Here is a 5899-nt window from a genome sequence, read left to right on the forward strand (position 1 = left end):
AGTCCTGTGTAATGTTCTCTAGACTGTCCTGCTTTGGCAGGACTATAGTGGTGCCTTCCAACTCTGATGATTCTATGTTTCTGTGATTTTGTGTTGATGGGTGTTGTCTGGAGTAAGAAACTGGCTGATAATTTTTTCAGTCTTCTGTTTGTTTGTTTTGTTTGTTGCTTTTTTGTTTGTTTTTGGGATTTGGGTTTATTTTTTGTGTCTTGAAGATTTTCAAGGTGGAGAAGCATGAGAGAAGAGACCTTGCATTTTTACATCAATGCTGTGATATAAAAGAATAATGAGGATATAGATATTACCCAGAAAGGATATTTCTTTTGTTTCATTCATTTTTATTTTTATTTTTGTTCATCTTTATACTGTTTTAAAATACAGTCTTAAGAAGTCTTTATTTGCAATGTTTGTAAATCTTTCTGTGGAAGAACTACATATGGAAGTTTTTTTCATTTTTACTTTGTATGGGGAAATCTTGGCAGTTCTTAAAATGCTTACTGGGAACTCATTACAGTGAAACACCTTTTATGGAACCTTATTCTGTAGTCAAAATAAGTCCTCTAGGATGGAATGCCTGAGAATGGGCCAAGAGAATAACGTGACTTCCTGTTTCTGCTGAAGACAGTCTCTGCCTCTTGCTGTTCTGTTGTAATGGTAAACTAGAACCAAAACACTCTTGACTTAAATAAAAAAAAAAAAAGAAAAACATACATCTTAAATAGTAAGAAACAAGCCTGTTGCAACTCTGTGAAATATTGTGTAAACCCATGTTTGATTCCTGATCATACATTTTGGCAATTTTTCCGCAGTCATTGGCTGTTGTGGCATGACAATGCCTAGAATTACAAGTAAAGTTTAGAGTTAGAACACAATGCTATTGTAAATATTGAGGAAAAAAACAATATACAAAGGGAAGTACCTGGGTTCTAAATTGTATTTACATTTTGTTCATGATGAATGTGACATTTTAAATTTAGGGGAATTACTCAGCTTCATAATGCAATATTGTATGCAGGTGTACGTGTTCTTTTGTATGTAAGCACATTATGCTTAAAGATGTTGTTTTAAATGGCTTATTCTGAACACTTCCTAGGAAGTGCCAGAATTTGTTACCAGGGCCCCGTAATTCTGCTCTCCTATGCCTTTGCGTTATGATTTCTAATTACATTGTTTCACACTATTTTTTTCCTGTCTCATTCAGCGAACAGGATGGGTGGTGTTGAGGAATTGAACAACCACTTGATAGTTTAATCCTTATCATTCAGTTAGTAGCCTGGGCTTTATTTACTGCACACCATTTAAAAGTCTCTAAAGAATACATAATTATTCATTCCCTTATGGCCTTTTCTGATGTGCCTGGCTGAACTATTTTTAGCCATTCGGTTGTATTTTCATTTGCTTTTCTGGTCAATCCCTGTAACTTTATGTAGCATGTGAAATAAACATGTATTTACACATTTTTTCAAAGAGAATTTTGTAGTTTTTCCCCTTTCATAACTTCTAGAAGGAAACCTAGTGTCTGTTACATACTTGACAACAATCTTTTGTGTAGATACTGAAAGTAAACATAAAATAATGCAATTGGGTGACTAAAGACATCCACCCACATAAGTTGAATCATTCTCATATGCAGTCTTCTTTTCATGATGCTCTTCAACTTTATGTCTGTCTGTCTGTACATCTTCTGGGTCAGACAAGTTGTACCTTTTTTTAGATGCAGGTGGTACTTCCTGCAAAGAAGAATCAACTAACGTAGCATTCAGAATATAAGTTGTTTTGAGAAATGCAAGAAAGTGAGGGTAGTTCTACACTGGAGCAGATTGTCCTGGAAGGTCGTGGAGTCTCCCATCTTTGCAGATGTTCAAAATCTAACTGGATGTGATCTTGAGCAACCTGCTGTAATTAATTTGCACTACTTCGAGCGGGTGGGACCAGAAGATCTCCAGAGGTCCCTTTCAGCCTCAGCTATTCTGTCATATATACAATACAAGATAATCCACTGTATGTAAATATATTTTGCTTAATTCTGATTGACAAAACTTTGAGTCTTGAGATTTTCTACTACACTGAAATGCTCCTAAAGTGTTTATCAGTGATTTCCGTTTGTCCAGCAGAGTATCTTTTAAGTCCTATAAACAGCAGTTCAGTTGTTCTCAGAAGAACTTGTAGAAATGTTTGTGCAGTAAAGATTATGTTGTTATGCTAGTACTTTGCAGAATATTTTAATAAATTTTAATTATTTATAATTGACCAAACTGTTATTACTTCATATCTTTGGGAGTTAAAGAACATAGTGTAGAAACTTTGGTGGTGATGGTCACCAATTAAGTCTTGATTTTGTTGTTAACAACTTTTGCAAATGATAGATGCTGGAAAGAACTCTAGTATACGTTTGTCACTGAGTCTTGCATATTTTAATACTGTTACCAATGCATCATAGCTCTGACGGTAAGGCCTTTCTATCACATCCATCTATTGTTTGTAATATTTTATTATTGTTGCTACAAAAAGACTTAGACTTTTATTATGTTAATAGTTCAACTAAGAGTGGAAGGCAACAAGATGGTGCATGTAAAATCTGTTTTATCTTTTGTAGTTTAAATACACCACTTATATCTCTCTGTTACTGGTAGATTGAGAGTATTGCAGTACTTGTCTTAAAGCAGCCACTTCCAAGTAAAATCAGTTTTATTCCTAATACAATGTTAAACTTTTTTTCTATTACAGAAGGAGCTGAGCCTTCCAAGAAGAGGAAGCTTGTAAGTACATGAAGTTTTCTTCTATTGTGCTTACAGTGTAGGATATAGTTTTGACATTTTTGAGTAGGCTAGTCTTTTCAGGGCAGTTTAAATTAATGTTAAATATGGCAGTTGACCAGCCTTAAAATACAAAGAAATAAATTGTCAAGGAAAACCTTTGGATAGTGCAGTGATAATTTTACGCCTATCTTTCTCTTCTAGAGGAGCTATTGTGAGGTATTTCTAAAGTGTCAAAAAGTTATGTTGAAGCTTTTGGTTTGCACTGAAGATTTCAGTTGTTAAAAATCAAGGAATAAATTTAGTTTCTTCATGAATTATGTGAATGAAACTTGACATGTAAGTAAAACTTCTTCCTTATGAAATTCTGTGATCACACCCGTGAATGAAAGAATAGAAAAGTTCTACTAAAGGTGTAGGGTAAGCTACTGCTTTCATAAGTGGAAGTAAAGACTGTACCATGTTCTACAAATTTTTACTGATTTGGAATAATAACAACTTGGATACTGTGGTTTGGTTGTGCTTTGCTCTGATTTTTTTTTTTATGTTGGCTTTGTTTTTCTAGTGTTTGGGTGTGTTTGGTTTTGTAGTTATTATTTTGATTTGTATGTTTTATTCTTCATCTTTATTAATAATTTATTGAGAAGGTTTGGGGATAAGAACATAGCAGAATGTCTTAAGAAACAAGCTCTGTTTAATTACTACTTTCTTTCAAAAAAATACCTGCTATAAGGTTATCACTGCACTTGAATAAGCTTGTGTTAATGTGATACTGTGTTGTGAATTAAACCCTAAATTGTTGCACAAATGGCCAATTATTTAGTTAGATTTTTTTTATACTTGTTTTCAACTTGATAATGCTTTGTAGTCTCTGGTGGTAATAAGGTTACATATGTGAAAAAATGAAACTGTAATTGTTGGGAAAATGCAATTAAGTGCTCTATTCTGACTTAAATGGCAAATCAGAAGTCTGTACTTGGTAGGACATCTGCTGACTTGGAAAAGACTTTCTTGTTTTAGGTTCTGACACATGAAAAGTCTTATACTAAATAGTAAGCAAACCCATTATTAAAGTGAAGTCAATAAACCAGAGAACTAGTTTTATGTCATGATTATTGCACAGATAGAAAAACATTTAAGGAGAATTATTGTGCCTTTTGGTGCCCTTGGTGCTTTATATTAACCTGAAGCAGTTGTGTGAGCTCTATCTCTGAGTGAGTCTATCTCTGTTGAAGTTAATGGCTAAACTTCCCTTGACTTCAGAGCAGAGTTGCTCTTGATGTATTTTTTTTGGAACTGTAGACATGACCTTGCTCACTCTTGCTGTGATGTTTGACATAGAATATTATTAGATACTTTTCTCCAAGTTTGAAAAACACTACAAAGCAATCACCTCAAATGCATTCATATGTGTATTTTTATAGCTGATCACCAAGATGTAAGTGTACATTTGGAAATGTTATTGAGACTTTTAGTAAAGTATAGTAAAGCAAGAGCCCCCTGTCAGCATCTAGTCATTAAAGTACTTAGGATTCTGCAGGTGGTATTTTAAAATATCTATTAATACAGGTATCTTAGATAACAGGGCTCATAGTGCTAAGGTTAGCAAGGGCTGTAGCATCAAGGCTTGTGTGTGTGGCTCATGTTGGCTGCTCTATTTGTGCCTTATATGCATGTTGACATGAAGACTGAATTTCACAGTGAGACGTCCTATGTTTTTGTTGCTGTAAATGTCTGTAGGTCCTGAATGTCTCCAGATAGGTGTATAATTTTGTCTTCTGGAACTTCAGAGCTAATGACATGCGAAGGATGCAACTTCAGGCAGGACAGGAAGCGCTGGTTCAGGGGTAATGAAGTAGAGAAGCTTGGAAAGTGGGATTTGGGTTCATGAATAACTGGTACTGATTTCCACACACCCACCTCACCATCACCCCCCTCTGCTTTGTAATGATCTCTTATTCTGTTAAACAAGACAAGCAGAGGAGGAAAGAAAATAGGGATGTATGCAGAAAGATGCTTTTGATTCACTATGTGTATGTTCCAGAGAGCTAGTGTGCTAAATATTTATGCTTTCAGTTGTATCTGTTGTGTTGTGTCTGACCTGGACAGGCTAGAGAGTTGGGCAGAGAGAAGCTTAATGAAATTCAGCAAGAGCAAGTGTAGAGTACTGCATATGGGGGGGAACAACCCCATGGACCAATAGAGATTGAGAACTGACCTGCTGAAGGGCAGCTTTGAGAAAAGGACCTTGGCATCCTGGCGGACAACAGGCTGACCATGAGCCAACAATGTGCCCTTGTGGCCAAGAATGCCAGTGGCATCCTGGGGTGCATTAAGAAGAGTGTGGCCAGCAGGGCAAGGAAGGTCATCCAACCCCTCTGCTCTGTCCTGGTGAGGCCACATCTGGAATTTCATCCACTTCTAGGCTCCCTAGTTGATAAAGGGTAAGGATCTATTGGAAAGGTTTCAGCACAGGGCCACAAAGATGATTAGAGGAACGAAGCATCTGCCCTATGAAGAAAGGTGAGTGAGCTGGTTCTGTTCAGCCTGGAGGACACTGAAGGGGTTTATAAACATTTATAAATATCTAAACAGTAGGTGTCAGAAGGATGGGGCCAGACTCTTTTCCAGTGTCCACTGGCAGGACGAGGGGCAAAGGACACAAGCTGGAGCGTAGGAGGTTCAAGTTTAACATAAGAAAAAGCTTCTTCACTATGAGAGTAACAGAGCACTGGAACAGGCTGCCCAGAGAGGTGGTGGCGTCACCTTTTCTGGAGACATTCAGAACCTACCTGGATGTGTTCCTGTGTGATCTACTTTAGGTGATCCTGCTCTAGCAGAGGGGTTGAACTAAATGATCTTCAGAGGTCCCTTCCAACCCTGACCACTCTGTGATTTTGAGATTTTTTTTAACCCATTTTAGAGTGGCTACCAATTGGACCAGAGTTATTTTCCATATATATAATTAAAAAATGCATTTTCTATGACAACATAAAGGAGGTTGCTGATTCTAAGTCGCAGTGCATTATTTGGTGTATATATAATGTGGTTATATGGAAAGGTTGGAAGCATATTGAGTAACTGATTATTTGACGAAGTGGTATTTGACTGATCCAGAGTACCAACTGTGCTCTACCTATTCT

This window comes from Chaetura pelagica, unplaced genomic scaffold (assembly GCF_000747805.2).
Source record: "Chaetura pelagica isolate M959 unplaced genomic scaffold, ChaPel_1.0 scaffold37, whole genome shotgun sequence".
NCBI lineage: Eukaryota > Metazoa > Chordata > Aves > Apodiformes > Apodidae > Chaetura > Chaetura pelagica.